Below are 21,961 nucleotides of genomic sequence, written 5' to 3'. Positions count from 1 at the left end.
GGCGGGCGGGCCACGCGGGCCCGGCTCGGGCCCCGCGGGCCGGCGGCGCGGACGACGGCGGGAAGGACGCGGGAGGCCAGGTGGTGCGGCGGGATTGGTCGGGGCGGCGGCTGGACATGTCCGGCCGGGGACGGACATGTCCGGCGCGGCGCAGAGGAGAAAAACTAGGGTTTCGGGGGGATTCATCCGCGAATTTCGGGGGAGAGGCTAGTTTTATAGGTAGAGGGAGCTAGGAGAGTCCAAATGAGGAGCGGTTTTCGGCCACGCGATCGTGATCGAACGACTGAGAGCATGGAGGGGAGTTAGATGGGTTTTGGGCCAGTTTGGAAGGGGTGTTGGGCTGCAAAGAGAGAGGGGCTTTACGGTTACCCGGTTAACCGTTGGAGTACCAAACGAACTCCAAATGGCACGAAACTTGACAGGCGGTCTACCGGTGCTATACCAAGGCCGCTTGGCAAACCTCGGGCCATTCCGAGAAAGTTTAACACCCGCTCACAACGAGAGACAAAAGGGGAACGCCGGAGGGCATAGGAACGCCGGATTGCAAAACGGACAACGGGGAAAAGGCTCGGATGCATGAGACGAACACGTATGCAATGCAATGCACATGATGACATGATAAAATGCAACACGCAAGCGAATGACATGGCAACGACGGCGAATAACTGGCAGACACCTGGCGCATCGGATCCGGGGCGTTACACTTTCTTAGACCGTTAATTATATCTTGTAGTATAATAATTGGTGTTGATGCATGATAGCATTTTTTTTGTGAGATGGTTTAATCATCCTCTACTATATGTTCGCTGACCCGCTGGGCTTCAAAATGAACAAGTGGATCTGATTGTTAGATTTTAATTCGATTTTGAAAATTGTTGTAGGTATATATAGTACAGTTTACTTTCTTTGTTCTCCTGTTGCCACTAACTAAATCTTTTTTTTTCCTTTTGCTTAGGGCCCTCGCTTGAGTGAGAGTAGTGCCAGTGATTCCCGAGGTAGTTCACCTCTGAAAATCAGCTATCTACTATTGGTGTCAACATATTGCTCCAAATTCCCACAATCTAATTAGTGTTCTATGCAGACCAACACTTTTGGGTTTTGGCTAATCTCCCAATAGTTCCTAAATAGTAATCTTGTCTGACCATTGACCTTTTGAGTTCTGCCTTAAAAGAGCATCTCCATGCAGATATATAACATGACGGTCTTGGATTCTTATGGGTTTGATAATTTAGTTTTTTATATGATCATATGAGGTCATATTTTATTCGAGCAAGTATGGCATATATTTGTAGCACTAGGACGTTGCAGGTACAAAAAGGGAAAATGTTAGCACTCTTAGAATTAGCATGTAAATTTTGGATGAGCTCCTAATTAATATCATAACCATGATGTAAATGCGAGCATCCAGCCAGGATTTACCAGCAAGAACAAACAATAGAGACATGGTCTTTGTCAGTTATGCACATAAAAAAAACTCATGTAGGAGTCTGACTTGGATATTTAGGTGTAGTCCAACACAAATGAAGAGAGAGTATAACTTGATGCTAACTACTCATGAATGGAAACAAAAACACCAGAGAGAATAATTAACCTTTCCCCCTAGCTCAAGTTTTTAATTGAGATGGCATTTCATCCTATTATTCTGGTTTTATACGTGTTGCTCATGGATTTAATTGATTTTGCACAGGCCGAGATAATACTGATGCTCAATCATTCTTGTGGTTGGTTTCCTTTATGCCTGTACAAATATACGTGTTCAGATTCTGGTTCAATTGCTCAATACATTTGGGTCATTTTTCTCTATAGTTGTTAAGTGGTTGATCCACTCGATGCACATACGGACATATGTGTTCAGTTTATATGGTTTAATTGCTTAATTATTTTGGCCATTTTTCTATTTTAGTTGATAAGCAGTTAATTAAGGTAATGCGATGCTCTTCTGGTTTTTGTTATCTTATCAATGGATTCATTGGTGCTAAGAACATGTACTCTCTCTGGATGTATGATGCAACCGTTTCCTACTGTTAATTAGTGATACTTACACTCTTGATTATGTCAGATTATGCCAGATGTGACCTTCTACTTAACTGTAATATTTAGTCGGTATAAAATGCTGACGTCCAGAAATATCAAGGATTTTGAGATGCATATTTAGGCTTGAAACTAATATTGCCAAAACTTTTGTACATATAACGACCCCTTTTACATTTTTTCTGCTTCTAGGTGATGATGTACAGACCTTCTGAACTAGGCTAAACATACGAGATATCCAGGAGAAAAGGCAGCTAAATGATGGCTTTATTTAGTTCTATTTATCTACACAAAGGTGAGTAAAAACGCTGTTTCGACTGTATTGCCTCTCCCACTCCATTATATCCATTTTCATGGTTTGTATAACTTTTTCGATAAAGCAAGTATATATGTATGATTTGTGGCTGCTAATTTTTGTGTTTCTGAAGAAATAAGTGCATTATTGCTTCATGTACAAATTGTTTTATGCAGATCATGTGTGCTCAAGTACAAAAGGAAATCCTGGTATGAACTGGATATATTGTTGAATCTTCTGGTGTTTTTACAATGATTAAGAAAGCATCGGTACGCTTGAAGGTCTGTACACTATTTCTTTTGCACGCTTTAGGCCGATGATAAAGTAGAGACCTTGAACTCCTTTTATGAACGCTTTGTGCCCACGACATCCCTCTCTGATTTAGTCGAGTATTATAGTTAGTCGACCATCAGGCTTTAGGTTACTGTTTTTATGACTTTAGGCTTACAAATCCGCATATGTGCGGTTCAGATAGGGATATCTTCCGAATACCAGCCTGAAGCTAGACCTAATGCCACTCTTTTTTAATTTTTATTCTGCCTACATTTATCTTGATGTACGTAATGTTTTTTTATTGGTGATACCATAGAAAGGTTTGGGTTTAGAGCAACTTTCTGTGCTGTTTATTTGATTTTTGTGATTTCTATTGTTCAGGTCCATGCTCTAGCTGCCGCAGCCTACAGGTAACCTCTTCGCTCCTTTTTCTCTCTACCTTAATTTGTGCTTGCTCTGCTCAAGTGTTAAACACCTCCCTATTCCTTTAATTGTTAATCCCTTCAATTGGTTCATACTTTAATGTGGGAATTAGAGATGGTTGTAGAAACCCCAAGTGACTAAAATGCTTATCAAATTGCATTTTTTTGTGGTGTTTATTCGTAATATGTTTCTGAAATCTAATTACTTAGCGCTAGGTTGGTTGCTATGGTCACAAGTTTTTATTTTTGCATATCTTCACTAAAGGGTTCACAAGAGTCACATATTTCCATAGATGCCTTTGATTATAATTTTCTGCAATAGAAATACTCACCAGCAAATGATGATGTACATCTACTCTTCTCTAAGAATGAAATATGTGACTCTTGGATAAAGCCGCTGGTTGGTTCGAGAGTACCTGCCCTTAAGTTTTATGTCTGCCAAATGAACATCACATTCACCAGACCTGGAAAAAGAGTGGTGCGAATTAATTTACACTTTGTCATATGCCTTAATGTGCTTTGCTTACCCGCACCATATAACTTCAGTCTGCTCCCTTGCTGCAACACTTCTCTGTTACATATACTAAGATGTATCTTCTGGAGTTTCTCAATCCAACCGTCGAGCAAATGCCAATTAGAACCCCATGTGGATGTGTGCAAGATCATGTTCGTTTAATAGAAGGCAAATACAAAAGGGCAACTAACACCACTAACTGGACACAATTTGTCAAGGCAGCCAGAAGGTATATATGTGTCTTTGTCTACAAGGAGACTCGGGGGCACTGGCTTTCACTCACTGTTCATAACCTTTCCTAAGATTGACTCATGTTTAGTCTACTTCAGTTGATAGGACCATTATATGAATGGTAATAACCAAGCGATGTTGTTTTTTAGCAGGCCATACGTCATTGTTTGATCACTCAGGAAAAGGATCTCCAACCAGGGTGCATCAAGGCATATGCTAGGGGAAACAAATCGCGAACAAGCTTGGTGAACCCTCCGTGGAGGAGGCCGCCTGGCTGTGGAGGTCTAAAGACAATGTTGATGCCATGGTGGACAAGATGCAAGATCTAGAAGCCGTTTGCACGATGCGTATCATAGCTGCATCGAGGAGGAACAGACGGGGAAGTTGTTGGGCGGTGGCCCACCAAATTCAAGTCTGTCACCTATGACGCCGAGGACGTGCTGAACGATTTGGACGCTGCAGATGTATGTATTAAAGAAGAGCCAATCAAAGGTACTCCCTTGGTGCACTCTCCGGGTCAAAGATCTGGTCTACCAACAAGTGATTCACGTGGACATGGACTTTTCACTTTCTGGAGTAACACACTGACATGGCATGTATTGGACACAGTTATGTTATCTACGAAGGCATTCTTAGTTTCTTGACATGTTAACCTATTGAATTTGAAGCGCAAGCGCAACCTACCGTGCCAGGTTATATGTGACCGCACCCGACAGGGGTGTGGGGTGCGGCAAGCCGCACTTTCCATCCAGTGCAAAGGAAACTGGGCCGGTCGGCCCATATGTCCATAAGTCTATTTTAGTTGCCAGCCCATACTGCGTTGATGATGTTTCGTCGCCCGGTCGAGGACAGACAACAGAACCCACGGCGTACGGCCTCGCCGCCGCTGGCTTCTCTCATGTGCCGTGTTGTTTACTATCGGATCCGTGTGCGAGAATTACACCAATACGGAGCCATGGTGCCTCCATCTGGATTCCATAAAAAAGAAAAGATTGGCTGGAAATTGAGCTAAATTGCATGGTAAATTCACAAGACTGCAAGTATCTCGCCCCCACCAAGTTCGCCGGAAGATCGCCCAATGTTGCCTTCACTGACTTCACCGGAAAACAAGACGACGTCCGATAGAATCTATTCAATGTCTCCTTTGCCTACTTCGTTGAAAGACCGCCCAATGTCGCCTCATCAGGCTTGGACGAAAAACAATCCGGCGTCCGACAGTGTTTCACAGTTTGCCAGAACTTTGTCGGCCGGTTTTACACTTGAGGTATGTGGACAAGGCTTGAAATCATGATTTCTTGTTCTCTGGCGAGACCTACAGTTTGTTGCTTCAAACATGTGTGCAACCTCTCTTCCTCCCAAACTCGCTTTGGCTGCTTTGGCAACCAACAGTTCATCAAAGGGAATAGATATTCTTGGTTTGATTTCGCTTTGTTTCGTCCTGTTTTGATGATTTTTACGTACACTATATTTTTGGTTCGATTGAGAGTCTGTTTGACAAAACATACGACGTGCATGCAAAGGAAACGGGAAACAAAGGGCCGAGGACGTTACATGCAAAGGAAACTCGGCCGGCCAACCCATATGTCCATATGTCTATTTTACTTGCCAGCCCATACTGCGTTGACGACGTTTCATCACCCGGTCGAGGACACACGACAGAACCCACGGCGTACGGCGTGCATACGGCCTCGCTGCCGCTGACTTCTCTTATGTGCCGTGTTGTTTTCGATCGGATCCGTGTAGGAGAATTACACCAATACGGAGCTATGGATGCCTCCATCTGGATTCCACAAAGAATTTATGCAATAAAAAGAAAAGACCGACTGATTTTTTTTAAGAGAAAAGGCCATAGCCCGACTTTATAAATAAAGCCACACGGTAGCGTCACAGACCCGAACAAGAACGAAACCAACAAGTGAAACATCGCAGAACAACGAACAGAAGTTACGGACCAGCAAACGAAAGTATGGGTACAGGCAACCTGCCATACACGGCGCGCAGGCCGGGAGGGAGAAGACTAGAACCAAGCTAAGATAACAACGACACCCTGATTAGACGCTGGGGTCCAGCCCGGAGATGTGGGATGCCGAAGCCTGGATTTTGGCGATGAGCAAGTCCATGGCATCCCGATCTTCATCCTTAGTCAATGATCTCCACTGCTGCAATAGAATACATGATTTGAAAAGAACATCGGCCGGCTTAGATGGGAATCTATGTTCGATAGTAAATTTGTTCCTAATAGTCCAAAGAGCCCAGCATAAGGCACCCAGGCCTACCCAGAACACCCTCTTGGTAACCCCAACCAAAACTTTGGCTAGGTTTCTAAGCTCAGAGAATGAGGAAGGGTTCCAAGAAACCTGAAGCCAAGATCTGACACAGCTCCAAACCAACTTAGCCAACACGCAATGAAAAAAATGTGTTCCGAGTTTTCCAAGGCACCACATAAAAGACAAAACTCCGAGCCAGGCCCATTACGCTTTTTTGATCTGGTCAGCCGCCGGGAGGCGGCCACGAAAGGCTTGCCAAAGGAAGATTTTAATCTTAGGAGGGACTTTGGATTTCCAGACACAAGAAAATCTGCTCGAAGGGGTACCACCGATAAGCCTAGAGTACAACGACTTAACCGAAAACCTGCTAGAGGCCGAATGAGGCCAAACCACAGTGTCAGAAGACTCCGAGAGCGCAGGGAAGAGGGCAGAGAGGCTTTGCCAGTCTTCCAACTCTTTAGGAGACAGGGAACGACAAAAAGCCAGATCCCAGTTATTAGCCGCCACCTCCGCGATGGAGATATCAGGTTTAGGGCAGTAAGAGAACAGAACCGAAAAACTAACAGCAAGGGGGGCATCCCCAGACCACCAGTCCAGCCAGAAGCGGACCGCGGTCCCGTTACCCACGATAAATTTAACATGTTCCAGGAAGGTAGGTCTGACTTTGACAAGGGACTTCCAGAATTGAGACCGCGACGAGCGAAGCCAAACAGCGGGCTAGAATGTGGGAAGTATTTAGCTTTGAGAATCAAAAACCAAAGGGTATCGGCCCCGCTAGTCATAATTTTCCACCACCACTTAATAAGCAAACATATGTCATCACCTGAGTATTAATAATGCCTAACCCCCCAAGGTTTTTAGGCTTACACATATATTGCCACTTGACCAGCCTGTATTTTCGTTTGTTATCCGCGGAGTTCCAATAAAAGGCTCCCCTATGTTTGTCAAAGCCAGCATGAACGCCAGCCGAGAGAAGGTAGAAGCCCATAAGAAACATAGGGAGAGAAGATAAGCAGGAGTTAATTAGAGCAACTTTCCCAGCATTGGTATTATATCTCCCCCTCCAAGGGAGCACCCTGTTTTCCACTTTAGCGACAACCGGAGCAAAGTCCTTAGAATGAAGCAAGACAGGAGAGATTGGAAGGCCTAGATACTTAAAGGGGAAGGAACCCAAGGAGCAGTTAAGAAGCCTGGCCACCCGCAAGGCTTCTGCATCATCAACACCCGTCACTAAGACTTCGCTTTTAGAGAAATTAATCTTAAGGCCCGATACAGCTTCGAAACAAAGCAAGATAAATTTAAGATTGGCAATACAAGTGTTGTCCAGCTCCACCAAGACAATTGTGTCATCAGCATATTGCAAATGGGAGACCCCCTTCGGGAGTAGATGGGAGACCACTGGAGTGATGTGACCACAATGGGCCGCTCTAGTTAGCATGCACGAAAAGGCATCGACCACAAAATTAAAAAGAACAGGGGAGGCAGGGTCCCCTTGGCGGAGGCCTCTACCATTGGTGAAGAAATTGCTAATGAAACCATTCACAAAAACGGCAGTATGGCCACCCGAGACCAACTGCATGACACGATGCACATAAGCTCCGTCAAAGCCTTTTGCAAGCAAGACCTGTCTGAGGAAAGACCAGTTAACCGAGTCATAGGCTTTCTCAAAATCTAACTTAAGAATAATTTCTTTAGATCTTCGAGAGTGGAGGTCGTGCACAATCTCGTGCAAAGATAACATACCATCTAGAATGAAACGACCTTTGATGAAAGCAGATTGGAAGGGATTGATAACTCTATGTGCAACCGGCGACAAACGATTCACAAAACCCTTAGCCAGAAATTTGGCGAAGTTATTAATCAAAGCAATAGGACGGAATTGAGAGATTATTTCAGCACCCTTAACCTTGGGGATCAGGGAAATCACTGCGTAATTCAGGCGGGAGATATCGATAGTACCAAGACAGAAGCCCTGGATGACCTTACAAACCAGCTGTTTCAACTGAGGCCAGAATTTCCGAAAGAAAGGGATAGAGAAGCCGTCTGGACCGGAAGCAGCATTAGGATTAGAGGAATTAACTACATCCCAAATTTCCTGATCAGAAAGGGGGATCATCAAGGAGGCATTTTCCTCGGGCGAAATTTTAAGGCCAATGTTCCAAAGGGAAGGGGAAATGGATAAGCTCGAATGAGGCTTAGCCCCCAGGAGCGAAGAGAAGAAGTCCACCACATGAGCCACAATAGCAGACTGATCCGAAGAGCACACACCATTAATCATTAGGCTATTGATACCACATTGCCTTCTCCTACCGTTCGCGATCGCAAAGAAATAAGCCGTGGGGGAGTCACCTTTTAGAGTCCAATTGAGAGTGCCCCGCTGGCGCCAATAAACCTCAGCCTGGTGGTGCAACTGCATTAAAGCGGCCTCAAGGTTATATCTAACCGCCCAACCATCATCAGAAAGCCCAGTGGAGTCGGTCGCGAGATCAAGAGACGCAATCTGAGCCTCAAGGAATAGTTTGGTACGACGATCCTCCGCCGAACGGTTGCGAGACCATCCTCTAAGGAATTTACGCAGGTTGTAGGAGCACGAGTGCCAGTCATCCAGAGGCCCAAATGAGCGAGTGTTGGAGGAGAGAAGGAGGGATATCTTCGAAGCCACCATCTCGATAAAGCCATCAACAGACAGCTAAGAGGCGTCAAATTGAAATCTAGCCGGAGGTCTAAGGCAGATAGAACCGTCATCAAGAATTAGGGGGGTATGGTCAGACCCAACTATGCATTTGGCGCCGAGGGAGGCCCTAGGAAACATGGAATCCCACCTGGGACAAATGAAGACTCTATCGAGCACAGATCTAATAGGGATAGCCTGATGATTGGACCAGGTATAACGAGCTCCACTCCGGGGAAGCTCACGAATAGCATTGACACTGATGAAGTAATTAAAGGCATTATCTAGAGGCTAGGAGAAGATATCGTTACTTTTATCAGAAGGACATCAGAGAAGATTAAAGTCTCCCCCAATAACCATCGGGAGATTGCAGGATTCTATCTTCACAGAAAGCTCATTAAGAAATAAAGGAGACAAAGAATGATCCACCGGCCCATAAACGACGATAAACTCGCAGAGGATATTCATGGCTTTATGACAGAGTACAGAACTAGCCCAAAAAATCCCATGATCAAGCGCAACAAAATCAAAAATATCTTTATTGGAACCTATCAAGATCCCACCCGAGTGGCCCGAAGCAGGTAACGTGTGCCAATTAAATTTGTCCATGCCCACGATAACAGAGAGATCATTAGGGGAAAAAGATTCCTTAAAAGTTTCAACCAACCCCACGAAATCAATAGAGTTAGAGCGGACCAGATCTTTGAGTTGGTCGCGGCTCCCCCTAGCACCGAACCCTCTAATATTCCAGAATAAAGCCCTCATTTATAAGATAGATTCTTAATGCGGAGGCTCGACCTGCTAGGAGCCGCGCAGGATTTAACTCGCTTACTCGTGCCCCTCCTGGACTGGGTGGGTTGGGGCTGGCCACTACCAGCTCCCGCCCCCGTCTCCGTACCCTGAGAATTACTAGAAGCCCCAGCTTAAGAGGCAACGGCCTCTGTGGCTTTAGAAATAGCCGCCTGAGCCATCTCGTTAGCCCGAATGATAGCAAGAAGAGAACTAGGGGATCCAACAGAAGTATCAACCACCATTCCTACGTCCGACATAATATTTAAAAGATGATCATCCGAAAGAGAAGGTAAAACCAACCGAACCGGGGAAAAATAGAAGTGGGTCCGGGGAGGTACCTGGGGGGGGGGGAGATCCTTCGCCGCAGCCCGCTTCTCCGCCCGCTCCAAGATAGAGCCACCCGAATTAGCCACCCGCCTGCCTTTGCAAGCCGTGGACGCAGGACACCGAATAGCAGGCGACCGCGCAGCAGGAGAGGCCGGAGGAGGGCCCGAACGAGACATAGATCCCATATCCTTGTCGAGATCACGGCACACCCCAGTCATGGATTGCTTCGAGCCCGACGAGTTCCTGCTCTTAGCTGAGAATTTGCGCACTGAGGATTTCTTCTTTCGGAGGGACTGGGATCCCACCGCATCATGGACAGGGGAGGCAGGAAGATCCTCAATTCCCGAGCGAGTGGGGGAGAGCGGTCGGACCGGAAGGTTGGAGCAGGCACCAGACACAGGGGTAGCTGACAAAGGAGGGTGTTTCAGCGTATCATCACCAACAACAGAGACTATCGGGGCAGCAGAAGGGTTCGCCACAGCCTCGCGGGGCGCAGTACTAGAGGGAGCTTGGGAGTGAAACAACTCACGTTCAGACTCAGCCAAACCATCCCACTCGGATTGGGTGAAGCGGAGGTTAGATCCATTGCTCTGATGATTACCACCCAAAGATCCATCTCCCTCCTTATCATGCTTCTTCGAAGGGTTAGAAGGGGGAGGAGGGGGAGGGGGAGCCTGAAACGCAGCCGTCCCCTCCACCCGCACCCTAAGTCTGATACCATTGGGGGAGGGGAAGATATCAATCGAACCATGCACACGCTCAGGACCCACACACCAAACCTTCATCCTTGCAGGGCCCACCTTGTTCAGGGAATCTTCATCCACCTCGATGGGCCTCCCAATCAATAACCCAAAAGCCATGAGAAAGGCAGACGAACGAAGATCAGCAGGCAAGTCATCGATCAGAACCCAAACCTGGGAGAGAGGCCCAACTGCCGTACCATTGCAAGACGCCGCTTTGACAGAAACCACCAGTTGGTTGAGGGGCAAAGTGAAACTCGTACACGAAGCAATCATCCGTAAACACTCTTTGGAGGGGAACACCACCAAAAACTCGTAATCAAAAATCTGCACCACTTGCCAATCCCACCCAGCCACATCCCAGATGCGAAGACCATCAAGAAGAGTTTGGGGCGAGATCTTTTGATCCTTCACCATGACAATCGCAGCATTGGACAGGGCGGGCGCCATCTCCAGGATAGGCAGATCACTGTCGAAAGCGAAGAAGGCGCAACCGGGGAGGCCCGAGCCGAACTGAAGGACCGAGGGAGGCTTCTGCCTATTCATGCAGTTGACCGTGAGGTGACCATCGGAGCGACAGATCAAGCAAAACGGAGGGTTGGAGCAACGTGGTTGGAAATGACCAGGCCTGTGGCAAGCGAAGCAAGTGAGCGCAGAGGGATTGCCTTGGGAAGCAGAGGAGGGGCAGGATTGCAGAAGCGACAAGGGGGGGGGGAAGCAGCCCGTCCCCCATCCTCGAAGAGGGAGGCGCCCCAGAGGCCGGGCTGGGCGCCCGACGCGCCGGCCCAGCGAAAGACCGGGGCGGCGGACGAGCACCAGCCCCGACACCAGCCGGGCGAGGGGGGGGGGATGCGACGGAGCAGACGAGCCACACCCCACGCCAGAGGCAGGCAGGGAGGCAGACGAAGAGGAAATCCCACCACCAGAGGCCGCCGCCGCCTCCCACGGGTCCAGCACTGGAGAGAGGGAGGGGCCAGATCCAGATCCCAGCGGACCAGATCCAGGCGCGCGCTCCCGCTCCGAGCACTGCAACCACTCCGGACCCGAAGACCAGGCCGTGCGGTCACGAGCCACCTGCTCGTGCGCCACCTGCTCCGCCTCCAGCTTGGAGCGAAGCGAAGCCTCGAGCTCCAGATCCACCACAGAAGCAGGGGAATCCTCCCGCCGGCGCTTGCTGCCCGAGACCGCCTCGCAGGAAGAGCCCCGCGATTTATCCATAGCAAGCACCGAAGCGAAAGGAAGAAGAAGAGGTGGAGGAGGGCTAGATCTGATGAGGCAACGAATGGGGAGACAGTGACGGCGCAGATCGGAAGAGGAAGCTGGAAACCCTAGCAAAGGGGGAGACGAGCCGCAGGGTATCCATATATAGCCCGACCGAGCCGTGCCAACCTGGGTCCGACGCGTAGGCTGGGCCGAAGGGGGCTGGGAAGCAGGGACCAGACCAAGGGGCCTAACTGGGCTGGAAGAGACAAGAAGGGGGAAATCATCCACTAAAGAGAGAGGGGATGGGAGAGTAGGCCCAGTGGGCAGCGCCGAAGCGAAAGGCCCAACAGGCCCAAGCGGGGGCTCAGCCCGCGACCCAATGGCCACCGAGGCAAAATCGAGATCTAGGGCACACGACGCCAGCGCCACCAGCGCCCCCGATGTTGCTGCCGCCGGCGACGAGGGAGCCGAGGAGAAAGCAGGAGAGAGAGAGATGGAGAGCCTTCGAGCTCCCCATCAGGAGCACCGCCCAGGATCCCAGGCCCAGGAGAAGCAGCAACAAACTTACCGGACTTGCGCCGACGACGAGAAACCCGGATCCATACGGCAGCAGGCGGATCCGCATCCACCGACCGACCCCGGCCACCAGGAGCAAACTTGCGGGAGCGGGGAGCGACGAGGGGTTGCGCCACCCCCCAGGGCGGGGTGAAGGGCAGCGGGGGGAGGAGGCAGCGACCGCGAATACTTCTCATCGGACGCAAGGGCCCAGAAGCGAGATCCAAGCGTAGGCAGCGGAGGAGGCAGCGGAGAGAGCACCACCGACGAGCAGGAAGGGGAGGGGAGGGAAAGAGCACCGGTGAGAGGGGAGGAGGGAGGCCGAACCACGGCCGGCGAGCGGGGGAGGTGAGCTGGGGGACTAGGGCGAGAAGGGGAGGAGGGGGGAAGGGGATCCATAGGCTCTGGGGAAGGGGAGCTACCGACTGGAAATTGAGCTAAATTGCATGGTAAATTCGCAAGACTGCAAGTATCTCGCCCCCCGTCGAGTTCGCCGAAAGATCGCCCAATGCCGCCTTCACTGACTTCGCCGAAAAACAAGACGACGTCTGATAGAATCTGTTCAATGTCTCCTTTTCCTACTTTGTCGAAAGACCGCCCAATGTCGCCTCGTCAGGCTTGGACAGAAAACAATTCGGCATCCAACAGTGTTCCACAGTTTGCCGGAACTTTGTCGGCCGGTTTTACACTTGAGGTATGTGGACAAGTAGGCTTGAAATCATGATTTCTGGTTCTCTGGCGAGACCTACAGTTTGTTGCTTCAAACATGTCTGCAACCTCTCTTCCTCCCCAACTTGCTTTGGCTGCTTTGGCAACCAACAATTCATCTCTTTGGACGTATTTATTGGCACGAATTAACCTTGATGAGATAGCAATGTTTCCTACTAGAGAGACCCAGATCCATGCCAATCAACATATCCTCCAGGACAAAGATTAAAGGTCCTGAATTATAGTGCTATGCATTAGAGATACATTCATGTGTATGACTGATAGTAACATTAGCAACTATTGTATGTTGTTTTTTTCTAGGGAATCGAGAATTCTCCAAGAGTTACTTCTTACAGTTTATCCCTTTGGATTTAATATATAACTTAAATTTTTCCTAAGGGAAAGAAATGAGTTTAGATATAACTACTCATGACATGCATGTAACCTCCGTAGATGCTTTTTCACATACAGGCATGCATGGTTGATCTACAGGCCTAATAGTATATTGTACATTGGTGGACAGAACATGCAATACCTGACAGTGATGTTGATTGGTGACCAGAACAGAGTATTCCAGCATATCATCTTAATTCTGTATTTGGTTAGCACACACTACACTACCAAGTAGCCCAAAATTCCAATCTCATATCTGTATAGTTGGTGATCATGTAGATGCTTGTAGCTAACTAGGTATGCTAAGTGAGTACTCATGAGTGCTTGCAAGAGTGGATGAGTTAGTGCAAATCTTTGATACATATAATTTTTGGAGGCACAACATTTACATCTTACTCATGTCCTAATTTAAAAGTAGTTTGTACTATTAATTTATTTCTCAGGTGCTTTATGAAGTTTTTGGTAGTTCACTGTATCATGAGCACATAGTATTTGACATGCGTTGTGGATCATCTCACCCCTAACTAGTGAATGAGTCAGAAGTATTTGAGGAAATTACCCCGAGTTGTTATTTGATAAATTAGTTCCCAATTCTCATTTTGTTTCAATCTAAATCCTGAGCCCTACACTCTGAGAACTCAACAGTACTATTTCATTGGTGACAAATTGAACTCAACAGTCCTATCGAGAGAGTAATGCTCCTTTGCGAATCTAGCTTCCAGCAAGTAGCAATTTGAATTGATGCAAGCAAGTAGTAACCATGAAAAAGACGCTCCTAATTCTGTAGTATGTGTCGGAACCGGAAGAGAGACAATGCGTGCAGTTGTGGCCTCACCACAAAGAAGTTGTATTCTTTTTCTGAGAGCGTGTGTGTTATGTAGGCCAAGTCCTTATGTTTGGGGCAAGCCCAAATAGAGTAAAAAACAATTACAAATGAAATATAATTTTCAAAATCAAACATGTTAGTCATCAAAAAACGGTTTAATTTTTTTAAATAATGTGCTCAAAAATTGCAAAAAAAGCATTTAAAAAAATCGTGTTATTCTGAACAACAAAAAAAGAGTGAAAGACTATTCTGATGAACGATGTCAGGGAGGTTTCTTCACATTCACACTTCATGCAGGGAAAAGGATACTCAGGGTTACTGTTGGGGATATAACTATTAGGTATGACCTGCCCAGGAGGGGCCGGGTTATACCTATGGCGACTCGTGGATATGAAGCCCAAGACAACATTTGAAGATGGATGTTCAGCTAAGGTCCCAAAGCCCAAAGGCGACTCAAGGCCCATAGAGATAAACCGCCATATGTATGTAACTTGTATTGTAAGGCAGGAATAGGCAGAGACCGAGCCGGACACTGTCTATGAGCCGACCGGGACTCTGAGAGCCGTTGGGCGTCGACCTTTGTATATAAAGGGACGACCTGGCGGCGGTTCGGGGCAAGTAACATCAGATCAAGAACTAGGTCAAGCGGATTCGCTCCCTGGTAATCGAGACATAAGCAATCCGACTCAAAACTGGATCGTAGGCTTTTAACTTCACCGTAAGGGGCCGAACCAGTATAAACCCCGTGTCCTTTGTCCCGATTAACCCCTTTAAGCTTCCTAGTTGCGATGGCTCCACGACTAAGTCCTTTCACTAGGACATCTGACGTGACAATTCCACGATAGTTGGCGCCCACCATGGGGCCAGCGCATGGTGGATTTGAGTTCTTGAAGGGCACCTTCGAAGGGCTCAAGGGATACGATGTGGGTCGGATGACCAAGAGTCGTCGCGGCAAGCTCTACATTGATGATGCAGGTTGGGGCCCCGACTCCGGCTCAATTGAGTACGGGTACTGGGTCCCCTTCGACGGAATCCACGTCTTCATCGGCAAGATCGGCGAGCCGGGCCCTGAGCCGGATATCTGCACCGACCTCGTCGAGACGGCTCAGCGTGCGAGACCCGCCCGGGCTCAGCCTGCCATGAAGCGTGCCTTCGTGGGATGCATCCATGGAGGGGAACTTTCTGAAGGATCCGTGTCTGCCGGTGAGATGGCCATCTACTCTGATGGTGAGTCGTCCATAGGTGAGACGGATTCGTTGTATCAATTGCAAGACGGCGGGCTTGGGGGCTGTTCTGATGGCAGTAGTATTCCGGACCTCCTTGACCCGCCGAGCAGAGTTGGGATCTTCATGGCTGGCACGCAACCCGTTCAAAACTCTACGGCTGCGGCAGCGATAACCTCCGGGTCAGCGGTAGCCGGGGCAGGAGGCCCCGTGCGCCCGCCGGCTTAGGTGATGATGGATCTCATGGATAAGATGACAACTCTATTAACCGTCGTGGTCAGCCCGGTGGATCAAGCTCAACATGATGCGGAAGTGGCGCAGTTAAAATAGGATATAGCGCAGGCTAAGGAAGACCTGGTGGTGGTAGAATTCATGATGAGTATAGAGCGGGTGGCTCTGGACGCCCAGGCTCAGCGGATTCAGTCGTAGGCTTTCCAGCTCACGAGGGATCAGAACGCATCAAATGAGGTCATGAGGAGGAGGTACGAGAAGACTCAATCCCGTCTGCCTCTGGTTTACGATCCTCGAAACCTCTTCCGTACGCTCGGTACAGGGCCCACTAACCTGCCGGAGATAGATCAGGTTGCAATGCCCGGAGCTGGCACGCCAGTTCAGCCACGTATAATGGAACCTCTCCAGATGAATACAGCTCCACCTTGTTATGTACCAACACCACCGGGTCATTATTCTAACCCTTTGGAGAACATGATTGTTGCAGCGACACGATTAGTGACTCTCCCGGTGAAAGGCGACTCTCCGACGGCGGTTGAAACACGGAGGGTCAGAGAGCTTCTTCAGACGGCTCTGGCACAACAGGAGGCATATTCTTATAGTCGAGACAGGATTCACTCGACCCCTCGCCCAAGCCGGAGCTCGAGTTATAGCAGGCACATGGATTCAGCAGCTATTTCAAGCAACGCCCGGTGCCGTGACCAGCCGTGCGGGCATGACCCGCCGCGGGATGGAGCTTTTAACTTGGTTGATCAGGACATAATACGTCAAGAGGTTGGGCGGGCGGCTCAACAGGCGGCTGAGCAGGCGGCTCAGCGTGCGGCTTACCAGCCTTTTCTGGTTTACCCGATGACTTCTATTGAGGCAGGCATGACCACTAGGACAGGAGGTGTCCCTTGTCTGGTGCCGGCTCTGCGTAACGAGCGTTTACCCAAGGATTTCAAGGGGCCTCAAAAGGTGCCTAATTATACGGCCGACTTACAGCCTGGGGCATGGATTGAAAGCTATGAGATGGCCATGGAGCTACTGGAAGTCAGTGACGCTGCAATGGCCAAGTACTTCACTATGATGTTGGATGGAACGACCCGCACCTGGTTGAAGGGGCTGCCACCTAATTCCATCGGCTCATGGGCAGAGTTAAAAGCCCGGTTTATTCAGAACTTCAAAGATACATGCAAGCATCCCATGTCAATTGTGGATCTGACTAATTGCAAGCAAGAGGAGGGTGAGTCCACGACCCATTGGGTGCGCCGGGTCAAGGCCATAGTACATTCGTCTGACAAGATGGATGCTGGCTCTGCAGTCTTAGTGTTGGAGAAAAATTGCCGTTTTACGCCTCTAAAGATGAAGCTGGGGCGGCTCAAACGCGATTGTAATGACATGGGCCAGCTGATGGCGGCTCTAGTCAAATACGCCGACTCTGATAGTACCAAGGATCCCGAGTCTGATGATGAGAAGACAGGGAAGGGAAAGAAGAACGACTCCACCATGGGTCCTCAGCATAACCCGACAAATCAAGGAGGCAATAATAAACATAAGGCTGATGGTAGCTTGGAGTTTGTGGATAACACCAATGCGCAGGGCAATAATCAACGATGTAAGGGGAGACCACCTCCTTGGTCCGGCGGATCAAGCCCCACGCTTGAGCAGTTGCTGAATGAGCCCTGTCCAAGGCACGGTACTCCACAGAAACCGGCCACTCACTTATGGAAGGACTGTACGATCATGAAGGCTTTCAATAATTCCAACATGTTCGACGGTAATCATGGGCCGGGCGGCGGCTCAGGTGGCGGCGGCTTTCATGGTCCGGGCGGCGGTTCAAATTCCAATTGTCAAAGCTCTCAGGGTAATAAAGGTGGTTATAATCAGCAATCTGGCCAGGGAGGTCAGCAGCATCAGCAAGGCGGATATCAGAGTAATCCAAAGTATCTGAATAGTGGACAATATCATGTGCTTACCAGTAGTTTGTGCAAACGGGACCATAAGCTTCATAAAAGTGTTGTGAACGTTGTTGAGCCGACAGTTCCTCGTTATTTGAGATGGTCTGAGCAGCCTATTCTATGGGGTAGGGAAGATCACCCTCCCCGGGTTGACAGTCCGGGTCATTTGGCCTTGGTGGTGGCACCTCAGGTTGGTGGATATAAATTCACTATGGTGCTCATGGATGGAGGTAGTAGCATCAATATCCACTATTATGAGACTTTTCGTCGCATGGGTTTAACTGATAAAAATCTCAAGACTTCCAACACTGCTTTTCATGGAGTGGTCACTGGTAAGTCGGCGTACCCAGTAGGTAAGATTGAGCTGGAGGTAGCCTTTTGAGATGAGCATGATTCTAGGGCTGAGAAGTTAACCTTTGAGGTGGTCAAAATCAAGAGCCTGTATCACGCCCTGTTTGGACGGCCGGCTTATGCAAAGTTCATGGCACGACCGTGTTATGTTTATTTGCAGCTCAAGATACCGGGTCATAAGGTCACCATCACAGTGCATGTGAGTCGGAAGATAGCCTTGGAATGTGAGGAATGTGATGCTGCTTATGCTTAATCTGTTTGTGCAATGGAGGAGTTGAAGTTCTATAAGGACAATGTTGACCCGGCAGACATGACATCTTTAAAGAAGCCAACCACAGAGCATGAGCCGGTAATGAAGTTTAAGTCGGCCGATGACACCAAGCTTGTTGACTTTGTTCAAGGTGACTCATCTAAGCTATTTAGTATCAGTGCTAATCTGGATCCCAAATAGGAAAGCGCGCTCGTCGAGTTCATTAGTGAGAACCGGGACATCTTTGAATGGAAACCTTCTGACATGCCGAGTGCACCGAGAGAACTCGCTGAGCACACTCTCAATATTGATCCAAAATTTAAGTCGGTCAAGCAGTTTCTTCGGCGGTTCAATGAAGAGAGGCGTAAGGCCATTGGTGAGGAGGTGGTCCGGCTCTTGGCGGCCGGGTTCATTATTGAAGTTTTTCATCCAGAGTGGTTGGCTAACCCGGTGCTTGTGCTTACGAAGAACACACTTGGCGTATGTGTGTGGATTACATGGATTTAATCAAGGCTTGTCCGGCTGATCCTTTCACTCTCCCTCATACTGATCAAATCATTGATGCTACGGCGGGTTGTGAGTGTTTGAGATTTTTGGATGCTTATTCTGGTTATCATCAGATCAAGATGGCAGTTAAGGACCAGGAGAAGACGACTTTTATTACTCCATTTGGAGCCTTCTACTATGTGTCTATGACTTTTGGGCTTAAGAGTGCCCAGGCGACTTATCAGTGATGTGTGTAGAACTGTCTTCACAATCAGATTGGGTGCAATGTTCATGCTTATATGGACGACACTGTGGTAAAATCCAGAGAGAAGGAGACCTTAATAGATGATTTGAAGGAAAACTTTGATAATCTTTGGGTCTACAAGATGATGCTTAACCCGGCCAAGTGCTTTTTTGGTGTGCCTGCAGGCAAGCTTTTGGGTTTTCTGGTTTCTAACAAAGGCATTGAGGCTAATCCGGAGAAGATTAAGGCAATCACTTCTTTGGCTAAACCGGCATGTATCAATGATGTTCAGCGTTTGGCGGGTTGTATTGCCGCTTTAAGCCGGTTAGGTGAGAAGGCCATACCGCTGTATCAGATGATGAAGAAGACAAATGACTTTGTCTGGAGTGATGCCTCTAATGCTGCCTTTGAAGATTTGAAGAGACAGCTAGCTGAGCCGCCAGTCCTTGCTGCTCCCATTGATAAGGAGCCATTATTGTTATATGTGGCTGCTAACACATGTGCCATCAGTGTGGCCATTGTGGTGGAGCGCAAGGAGGCTGGCAAGGAGCATCCGGTTCAACGGCCGGTTTACTACATCAGTGAGGTGCTTATTGAGTCCAAGCAAAGGTATCCACATTGGCAGAAGCTCGTTTTTGGGGTGTTCATGGCAAGCCAGAAGCTTAAGCAATATTTCCTGGGTCATCCCATCACTGTGGTCACTTTTGCTCCTTTGGGAGATGTCATTCAAAACAGAGAAGCTACAGGACGAGTCACCAAGTGGGCCATTGAACTTGGGCCTCATGGTTTAAAGTATGTGCCACACACTGCTATCAAGTCACAAGCATTGGTGGACTTCATCAACGATTGGAAAGAGCTGCAAATGCCTGAAGAGAAGCCGGATAACACATATTGGACTATTCACTTTGATGGGTCCAGGCAATTGGAGGGCTCGGGGGCTCGAGTTGTTTTAGCTTCCCCTCGAGGTGACAAATTTTGTTATGTACTAAGGTTGATATTTCCCTGTACTAATAATGCAGCTGAGTATGAGGCCTTGCTTCATGGTCTTTGGATGGCTAAGGAGATGAGCTTAAGCCGGGTAAGGTGCTTTGGTGATTCAGACTTGGTGGCTCAGCAAGTGTTAGGCAAGTGGGATTCCAAGGATCCCCTCATGGCGGCTTATCGCCGTGAGGTTGATGCCATTGCTGGACACTTCAAGGGTTACCAAGTGGAGCACATTGATCACAGAAAGAATGATGCGACAAATGCTTTAAGCCGGTTGGGGTCTTAGCGTAAGCCGGTGCCACCTAATACTTTCTTGAATATTCTGCATAACCCTTTTGTCAAGTTGCCTATAGAGGAATACTTGGTTGTTCCTTACCCGGAAGTGCAATTGGTAGTGGCTCTTCACGTCATCCCAGATTGGACAGTGCCATATTTGGCTTACATGATCCGGGGCGAGTTGCCTGAAGATGAAACTTTGGCCAGGCAGATAACCCGACGGTCTAAGTCAATGACCATTGCCAATGGCGAGTTGCATCACCGTAGTGTCACTAGGGCATTTCAGCATTGTGTTTCTCCTGAGGAAGGTCAAGAAATTCTTCGTGAGATTCATGAAGGAGATTGCGGCCATCATGCCGGTTCAAAGTCCCTTGTGGCCAAGTCTTTTCGTCATGGATTTTATTGGCTGACGGCTCACGCTGATGCAGAGGATCTGGTCAGTAAATGTGACGATCGTCAGAAGTTCTCAAGACGTGCTCATGTGCCGGCTCAAGAGTTGAGGATGATTCCAATTACTTGGCCGTTTGTAGTCTGGGGGCTCGACATGGTCGGGCCTTTCAAAAGGTCCAAAGACAAAAAGACCCACCTCTTGGTGGCGGTTGACAAATTCACAAAGTGGGTTGAGGCAAAGCCAGTTAGTAAGTGTGATGCAGCCACGGCGGTTCAACTCATGAAAAAGGTGATCTTTTGTTTTGGCTTTCCGCACAACATTATAACTGACAATGGTACGAATATGTACAAAGGCGCCATGGAGGAGTTTTGTCAACATGAGCATATCTGGCTTGATGTTTCATCCGTAGCTCACCCCCAATCCAATGGTCAAGCTGAAAGAGCCAATCAGGAAATCTTGAAAGGCATCAATGCCTGGCTTTTGGTTCCTTTGCAACGAACGCTGAGTTATTGGGTCGAGGAGTTACCTTCTGTGATATGGAGCATCAATACTACCCCCAACAGGGCTACGGGTTACACGCCTTTCTTCATGGTCTACGGAGCAGAGGCGGTTTTACCTAGTGACATCCGTCATGACTCGCCCTGTAACACCCCGGATGTAACTTTCCGTCTTTGTAACTTCAACTCTTGCCATTTTCGGCTATGTGATATGATATTCCCTCCGTGGTTGGGTTTTGTCTTTTGTTCTTGCATTTCATTCATGTATGCATACCATATCATGTCATCACGTGCATCTCATTCGCATACGTGTTCGTCTCATGCATCCGAGCATTTTCCCCGTTGTCCGTTTCGCAAGCTGACACTCCCACATGCACCGGCGCACCCCCTCTTGTCTCTTTTCGTGTGCGGGTGTTGAACATTCTCGGAATGGATCGAGCCTTGCCAAGTGGCCCTGGTATAGCACCGATAGACCACCTGTCAAGTTTCGGGTCATTTGGAGCTCGTTTGGTACTCCAACGGTTATCCGCATATCCGCAAAGGCCTCTTTTAAGTTGCAGCCCAACACCCTTCCAAAACAGCCCAATAACCCATTTAACTCCCCTCCATGCTCTCGGTCGTTTGATCACGATCGTGTGGGCGAAAACTACACCCCATTTGGACACTCCTAGCTCCCTCTACCTATAAATATGCCTCCCCCTCCGAATTTCCGAACGAAACCCTAGCAGATTCGTCCCCGCCGCCACCGGACACGTCCGGCCGCAGCCGGACACGTCTGCCGCCGCCGCCCAGCGAACCGGGTCTCGCCACGTGGCGCCGCGCCACCGCCCGCCGCCGCCG

The 21,961-nt window shown here is 48.6% G+C and overlaps 1 long non-coding RNA gene across 3 annotated transcripts; it reads left to right on the top strand.

Annotated features, from left to right (window-relative positions):
* The first annotated feature begins 729 nt into the window (after window positions 1–729).
* LOC119320137 lies at window positions 730–4,462 on the top strand. 3 transcript variants are annotated; one of them, XR_005154814.1, is made up of 6 exons: window positions 730–995; window positions 1,688–1,721; window positions 2,224–2,326; window positions 2,503–2,607; window positions 2,981–3,009; window positions 3,919–4,462. It is a non-coding gene; the product is annotated as an uncharacterized LOC119320137 (long non-coding RNA). The 3 variants fall into 3 exon arrangements; XR_005154815.1 differs by lacking the exon at window positions 1,688–1,721 and having other exon boundaries at window positions 734–995; XR_005154813.1 differs by lacking the exon at window positions 730–995 and having other exon boundaries at window positions 1,003–2,326.
* Window positions 4,463–21,961: the final 17,499 nt, after the last annotated feature.

This window comes from Triticum dicoccoides, chromosome 6B (assembly GCF_002162155.2).
Source record: "Triticum dicoccoides isolate Atlit2015 ecotype Zavitan chromosome 6B, WEW_v2.0, whole genome shotgun sequence".
In the NCBI taxonomy this organism is placed as follows: Eukaryota; Viridiplantae; Streptophyta; class Magnoliopsida; order Poales; family Poaceae; genus Triticum; species Triticum dicoccoides.
This window is presented reverse-complemented; position numbering and strand designations above follow the sequence as displayed.